The sequence below is a fragment of the Castanea sativa genome, chromosome 7 (assembly GCF_040712315.1).
Source record: "Castanea sativa cultivar Marrone di Chiusa Pesio chromosome 7, ASM4071231v1".
NCBI classification, from domain to species: Eukaryota; Viridiplantae; Streptophyta; class Magnoliopsida; order Fagales; family Fagaceae; genus Castanea; species Castanea sativa.
Window position 1 is genome coordinate 33,053,046 of NC_134019.1, and position 8,601 is coordinate 33,061,646.

An 8,601-nucleotide genomic window follows, 5' to 3' on the forward strand; every position below is an offset into this window, starting at 1 on the left:
GCAATCTTGCAATGTTTTTCACACACAACACGCAATACTTTTTACTACTTTTGATACTTATGCAGATACAATGTGATTTGGCCATCACAAGGAATACATGTGTTAATGTATACCCACTGGACTGTCTTGACTTGTTTTTGAAATATAAAATTGGTTAGACTTGATTAGTATGTGTGTGTATGTGTTTTGGATCTAAATGCTTGACATTTTTCTTGATTGAGAGATGTTTTTGAGAGCTAAAATTGTTGTTTGGATCTTTGGTTGAGTAGTATGCTTAATTGCATTCATGTTTGTATTTTTCTCTTCTTGAAAAACTGTTTTAAGCAATCTTGACTGCTTCTTGATACCTCTCGACAGCTAGGCTATCTATCGAGCTCTTCAGCTTCTTTTTATCGCAATCTCAATAACTTCTCGACAGCTTCTTGATCTATCGAGAAAGTTTTTGTCTCCTCGATAGATGCTCGATAGCTTCTCAATTCATCAAGCCCTTTTTGCTATGGACACCTTTGGATAGCTCCTGGATAGCTACTCAATAGCTATTTCTCGCTTTTTAATTCTTGACAGCTCTCGACACCTCTCAATCCATCAAAAAATTGGGATTTCTATATATAGGATCTGAGCGACTTTTCTCTTATTTCTCCTCGATCTCTCTCGATAGTTTCAAACTTCTCACCTTCCCAAACTCCTCTCTCTCACTCCAAATCTCTTTCCTACTCTCTTTTCGATCTAGAGATCACTTCCTCTCTCTGGTATGATTCTCTTTCACTCCTTTATCATGCATTTCATGATTTTTGACCTAATTTTTGGGATTTTTGATAAACTATAGGGTTTTTCAAAATTTTGGAGTTTTGTGAAAATTTTTGGGATGAGTTTTTGTTTAAATGATTTAAAATCATCATGCATTGCATCTCATGAACATTTTAACTATATTTTCATGCATTATAAATGTGTGCTATATATGTTGAATTGTTGTGTACTGTTAGGTTTGGATTAGGCTGAGCCCATGATGCTTTTAAGTTTGCATGTCACATGTTTATGCATTTTTCATGCATACGTACCTTCATTTCTTTATATTCTTATATTCAATTGTTTGGTATTCTTCTGCTTGTCTCCCTCTCTCTTCTTCTTTTAGTCTGCTTCATGGCACCTAAGCTTAAATCCACTCCAGCTCGGAACCCTCTTCGTTTCGGGGCATTTTCCTCTAATCCTTCTCCTTCTTATCTTCATAGAACTTTTCTCGACGAGGCATTCATTCAGAACACCAATTCATTTTGTCGGATTTCTCCAATACTGACCTTCCCACTATCATCTACGGTAAGGGTTGGGATTCACTATGTGGCGTCTCAGTCACTTGTCCTTTTGTGATCATACAGGAGTCTACTCCAATATGCATGGATTTGATTATTCAATACATTATTTTCTACTTGCGTTCGAGGTACGCGCGTTGTGGTCACTCTGGATATTGTATCCGAGGTGCTCCATGTCCCGAGGGTGGCGCATCCTGACTACCCCGATTGTGAGTGTCTTAAGACTATGTCTAAAGACGAGCTTATATCTTTGTTCTGTGAGACTCCTTTTGATTGGGGTGATCATCAGAACACCCCTTGCTCGACCTTTACTAAAGGTCTGAGGTTTCTAAACATGGTGATGACTTTTGTTCTCCATCCTTTGTCTCACTATAACTTTATCATAGAGGTTTGTGCTCGATTTTTGCTATCCCTCCTAAAGAACCTCACTATAGACTTCCTTTCTCATTTCATCCTTCCTCTCCCTCATAGATGTATATAGGGATACGACGACCCGTGATAAGCTTCTCTTTTCTTCAGCTATCATGAGGATCCTTCGCCATTTTTCCTGTCTCCTTTCCCATTTTCGATCATTTTCCTATCATGTATGCCGTTGATGCGACGACTGTTAGACAGAGTGACGCCCAGCTTCAATCGAAGCGGCCACGGACTGAGATGGCGACACCTCTAGCTTCTTCAACACCATCCACATCTGCTTCTTCTTTTTCAGTGCATGGATACTCGCCTTGACACTCTCAGCGATATGTTGTGTCAGGTGAACAGCCATGTCGCTCATATTGCATGAAGATAGGCTTGCCTTGGTGGCTTCGTTGAGTCTTCCACTCCTTCTCTAGAGACTTCTGAGGATAAGGACGACGATGGCAGTGATTCTAAGGATGGTGGTGCTAGCTCCTTTAGCGATGATGAGATAACTGCTTGAGTTACTTGTCCTTTGTCATTCATGACAAAAAGGGGGAGTAGTTTTGGTTATGAGATTAGTCATGTATTTAGGAAGAAAGTTAGCATATAAGATTTTTGTTAGGGAGAGTGTCTATACTTTGAGGGATGTAGTGAGGACTTATGTATCTTTTCTTTTCTTTATCTTTTAGATACTTTGTTCATGTACCTTTGGTCTTGTAACCACTTTGTGCTAGCAAACCTTGTATTCATTATTGATATATATATATATATATATATATATATATATATATATGATGAGGTTGTTATTACAGTCTTTTCACCTATCTCTTCATGTGTTATTTCTTTTTTCTCTTTATGCATATGCTTCTTATATATTGTATGCAATTTTTTATTTATGTTTCACACTAAGATGCCTTGATGAGTTTTTTTTAAAGTATTTCAAAAATACAGGTTGTCAAAATCTTTCTTGCCATGAACTCTCTTCTTGCAAAGTTTTTCAAGATTTTGTGTTAGGATAGATTTTATTGTATTCAACAAGTGAGTATGAGTTGAGTGATTTATGACTTCTCTAATATGTTCATTTGTTTGTTGTGGTTTTGTCACGGATTGCCAAAGAGGGAGATTGTTAGGACATATGTGTTTCATGTTAGGAACATATGTCATCATGTATTGGCTAATCCTTTAACAAAATGCACTTCACTTGTAATTGGGTATATATAGGATGTGTTTAATTCTTCAAGGAACAAGGTTTCAAGTTCAAGAGTTAAAGCCATGCAAATTTGTCTAAGAAATAAGTGAAGGAGTGTTGGTTTTTAAAGCTTGACAGCTAGCTTATATCGAGGTTTAAAAAACTATTTAAGGGCGATGCTCGACAGCTGCTCGATAGATAGGGTATCTATCGAGATTTATGAAAAATAGATTTTCAGCTCTGATTTTCATTCCAATCCGTGAATAGATGTTTGGGCTCTCTTTCTTCACGACCCTAAACATATATAAGTATTGTTTTAAGAGTCATCACAGCTGATGCACATTAATGCAAAAGTTCTTCACAAGCATATTGTGAACTAGAGACATATGCGCTAGTCCATCTTTCTCTTGAAGAAGCAGCTGTGTTTGTACACTGTAGGATTTTGTGACCAAGGAGCTTCATGATCTTCATCGTGTGATGAACTGAAGAACTTTGCAGCCAACATCCTTCTCAAGTTGGTGATTAAGTCGCGTATTGGAATCTGTGCATCTATTGGTTGGTCACGTATTGGGAGCCGTGCATTAAAAGGAGAGATTGTCACTACAGAACAAGTTTAATTGAGTATTGGGGTAAGGGTTTAACTGTAGGTTGATATAAAATACTGGGATTCATTTACTTGTAACTGCTTGTTGTGATAATAGTGAATTCTCGAGAGTGATAACCTTAAAATCACTCGGTGGGATTTTTGCCTTGGAGGTTTTCTCCTTTCGTAAACAAATCACTGTGTCAACAATAATTTTCATTGTATTTTATTTAGTTGGTGATTCGTTTGTGCTACCACGTGTATTGCATGTTAATTTGATTAATTAATAAACTTGTCTAATTAATCGATTAATTCATCACAAGAGGTCAATATATTCTTGGCCTATCAGGAAGTCCAAGCCCACTTAGAATAGTAGTGCTTTGTTCTTCAACCCAATCCCAAAAAATAGAATTGTTTTGTGCAGAGGTTGTAGGGCAATTATGATATAGTTGCAAATTAAGCCTAGGGCTAATGAACTAGTTCTCAAATAAGGAAGAACAAAACAAGTAGTTGTTGAGAAAAAAAATGTTCTCTTTGGTCATTTTTGAGGATGAGTTCTTATATATGTCATACTCTGATTTTTATCAAGCTATACACTATTCACTTTTCTATTTCTTACTCTCTTACTTTTTCAAAACCTCCCCCTTTGCTGTAGAACTTCATTTTTCTTATATATCATCCTTCTTGACATCCTAGCCCTCCACTTGCATGCCTCATAGCTCTTCCTTGGATACTTGTCCCATCAGGGTTTTGCTGAAGATGGTAGAAGGGGTTGCTAGCATTGAAAATACTGTTCAGTGGTCATTTCCTCATTAATGTAGCTGATAAAGTTGTTACAGCGCATTTAATGCGAGGGTGGAAGGTATGCCCTTTTAGGAAGCTTCCTCCCACCGTACTGATCCTCTCCTATAGCTCCATTCCTCCCAGTTGAGCGCTCATAAGATGCTAAGTTTCCTCCTCATCCTCTTCATGGGTAGACCAACTCCTTGGGTCAGATGTACTTTTATAAATAATTTGATGCATGACACTCTACCTCTTATTCTTCTCGGTTCTCGAACACCCCACATATAGAATGGGCAAATGTAATATACTTTTTTACCTTTTTTTTTTCAAGCGTTTCGATCAAACACACTTAGGGTATGTTTGGTAACTGTTTTTTCCCCTTTTCTTTTGTTTTCAAAACAATTTTCTATTTTTAAGACTAAAAAAATTGTTTGATAACTCAAAATGGATAGAAAACAAAAACTATTCACAAAACTAATTTGTGAAAGAAACTGAAAACATGCAAAAAACTATTTTCAGTTTTTAGTTTTCAAAAGTCAATGAAAACACGTATTTAATTTAATGAATTTGTCTCATTTAATGAGTTAGGATTAGAGTTCAAATCTTAATAACAACATATTTTAGTATTTTTTATTTAAAAAAAAACTATAAAAATATATATGTATATTTTTTAAAAAATTGCAACTAACCAAACAATTAATTTAATAAATCTGTCTCATTTAATAAGTTAGGATTAAAGTTCAAATCCTAATAACAACATATTTTAGTATTTTCTATTTAAAAAAAAACTATATATATATATATATATATATATATATATATATATATATATATATTTAAGTTCCATCAACTTGTAAGCTAGCTTTACCATCTCTTGAGTATATTCTTGGCATACCTCCCTGGTTAGTTGTCAAGGGATTCCATCAGTTCACATAGGTTTCATCCTTGAATTTGTCCTCAAACCAGACTTCAAAGTTGTTTTTCACTCTAAAAGAAGAAACAATTTTTTGCGGAAACTTCTCCTATTTGTTAGTACTATATATTGTATGACTTAAACAACAATCCATAACTCAACCAGCACTCATATGGCTTGCAAAATAATCTCAATTCCTGCCAAATATACCATGATAAATGGCAAATTGGCAACTGAACCTAAAGCAGGGGTTGCCCCCAAATTTTGGAAAGCGTAAGAGAAAGAAAAGAAACGGAAACAAAAAGGAAATCGCTACAGGTACTGAAAATATGCACCGAATTCTTCACAACTTATTGCTATTGTATTGCAGTGCCAGGCCTGGGGTGAATGCTTGGGTGTGAAAAATCCAGTGCATTTTTTTGGTGCCTATGGCACTACTCAAACAAAAGGATAGGAAAGGCCACAGTGCTTATTGCTTAAGGTGTTTCAACTTTTGAATTTTAAATCAATAGTATAAGAGTTAACCTTAGATAACTAGCTATCAACAAGCACGCACCATCCACTCTCTTGTGGTAAATACCTAAAAGTGTGCTGCGATTTTACAAGGACGCTATACACTATAGTCCTAAAATAATGGAACATTAAGCATATATTCTACCTGGTTCTCCCTCTTTACAAGGTTTCTCATCCATGAAAAATACATCAAATTAAATGTTGCATGTTGAAAGAAGATATGAAAAAAAAAGTAGAGCAAGCAAGGTTAATATCCAGAGTTTCCAAAAATGAAGTCAGTCCGTCAGTGGAGCCTGCTAGCATTGGACTGTACTCATATATGCTGTAAAGAATGCATGTACTGTGTTTTTTTGGAGAGAAGTGGTCCTACCAAATTAATAAAAGAGCATTTTCCATCCTATTATTACTGATAATAAATTTGATCTGGTGCTAGCAGAGCAAGTACTTATACAACCAACAAACAATGAGTTTGTAACTACGTACTAAATATGAATCATGCTAATGACTTTTAGGCCAAATGGTATTTATCTTGTGTTTTGAACAAAGACTTCCAGAATTCAAATTCCTCCATTCTCATTTAAAATGTATTAAAAAAAATCTACTAATCAAAATTCATGGATATATCTATTTTACAAGCTAGCTATGTTGGTAGTTGAGCTTATGAAATTTGTTGCTTTTGACTGGTTAATTATTCTATACTGCCAAACAGGGTAATTATTCAGTATTTAAACACCCCAATAGAAGAGAAAGGGGGAAAAAAAGCTATTCCAAACTCTGATTATAATTCTCAGTCTTCCTCAATCCTCACCTTCCTCTTCTCTTCCATTCCATAATAATTAGATTTTTATCAGTCTCCATAATAATTATTATTCCTTTTTCTTCTTTTGGGTTGTTAGTAAAAAGAATTATAATTCTCAGTCTTCTTTTGGATTTTTATATTAGTAAAAAGAATTATAACCAGAATTTTGTTTAATTATTAAGACACAAATGATCCATAATGATTAGTAGTATAATTTACAAAAACATATTTTCATAGAACATAAATCATGTTAAATTACCTTAACTCAAGTGGGTACTTAGGCCACTGGTTTTTCCACTCCGTGACTTCCTCATCATCAGGCTCAGGCGAAGCTGGGACAGTAGCGGGATCATTTATGGTAAAATCAAAGACCTCCCTCCAATCCTTAACATTCTTAGTATGCTCATTGTCATAGTGACTAATGGTGGTTGTTTTACAAGTCACTAATACTTTAAGAAGGCTGACGGGAGTATTGAACCCGTCAGCTATAGTCATGAGGACACCTCCTTTGGACGCTCGAGGCCACACCCCACACAGGACGAGGTTAGGCTGAAGTATTAGGTGACGGGGTCAAGACTGAAGGACCTAAGGTGACGACTTTCCCGGAGATGTACGTAGGGTGACGACTGTATAAGAGACATACGTAGGGCGATGACTGTATAAGAGGCGTACGTAAGCTGATGACCTTAGCAGGTAAAAGCTAAGGTCGTCACCCAACCTTCATTCTCAACCTATTTTGTCCTCTACATACGTGAATAGAAGGAAAGTTCTTGCGCTACACGCTCGGCCTTAGTCAAGAAGACTCCTATAAGGAAAAGAGTTCTAGATGATACGCAAAATCCACAAACCACTCTCCCAGAAGGAAAGTACTTCTTCGCCAAGGCGCTTATTTCAGATTCATACCACTATATATACCCCAAAGACCCTCATAAGCGAAAGTACGCACAATTATCCCAACTCTGGCACTCTAGGGTTGTTGAAAAGACTCTGACTTGACCGTCGGCGGGTTTTTGGCCAACACCACACCGGTGCTCTCTGTTCGGTCCTTTATTTTCTCTTCGCAGGTTTTGCTTGGATCTAGAAAATCCTCACTGATTTACTGGTGATTTCTTCGGCCTCATCAGTGACCATACACATTTTTCTCACTCTTCCTCACCTTACTCTTCTCTTTCGCACTCAGCGCAGAGAATTTTCTCGATGCACTATAAATCTTCTCGCGCTTCTCTAAAGGCACCCCATGGTTGATCACCTGGAAGAACCCCCACTCCTTGCATGCACTGCCTATCTCTTTGACAAGGCTTTCAATGGCAGAAACATTGTCAGGGGAGTGTATAGGAGAAAGATCGATTAATGGGATGCCTTGGCCTTCGATGTAGGAGATTTTTGGCCTATATTCAGGTTCTTGGATAAAAGCTGGGTCAACCTCTCCCATGATTGGTGATTTTTGTTTGTGGAAAGAGATGGTTTTCCTTTGTTCTTCTTAGAGAGAGATTGAGTTTGATGTACATTGAACTTGGACGTGATTTCGTTAGTGCGAAGAGACGGTTCTCTTCATTACAGAGGGAAATGTTGTGACTAGGGACAAACCAAGCGTTCGTAGACACGAAGGCAGTGACAAAAATAGCCACCTAGAATGTATATCCTATTATCATGAATGTAAATTAAAGTCATGGTCATTGATTCTCGTACATGCTCTTTTGTAAATCATTCCCACCTACTACTCATTTAATGTTTTAAATATTAAAAGTTTTGTAACTTAATTGATATTTTGGTATTTTTAATCTATACACATTCATAATTTAAATATCCATTTTCCTTTAGTAACTATCAAATTAAAAAAAAAAAAAAAAAAATGAACAATATTATGCTTAAATTACGGATGATACTATTTGATGTGACTTCCAAATATGATACGAAGTTAGCAAGTTAAGGTGTTTAGACTTAACAGGTTTGTGTTATATTTAGATCGACATGAATTAATTTGTTTAATAAACCAATCAATTTGAATTTGACATGCAAAGCCTGTTTGAACCCAATTCATTTAACTGAAGGTCAATTTTACCAATTTACCCTTCAAAATTTATGTGTGTAATCTATATATTTATATATAATAAT

The 8,601-nt window shown here is 36.1% G+C and overlaps 1 pseudogene; it reads right to left on the minus strand.

Moving 5' to 3' along the window:
• The window catches only part of LOC142644341 (protein DMR6-LIKE OXYGENASE 2-like), a 33,426-nt pseudogene extending 25,385 nt beyond the window's left edge, over nt 1-8,041 (minus strand).
• Nucleotides 8,042-8,601: the final 560 nt, after the last annotated feature.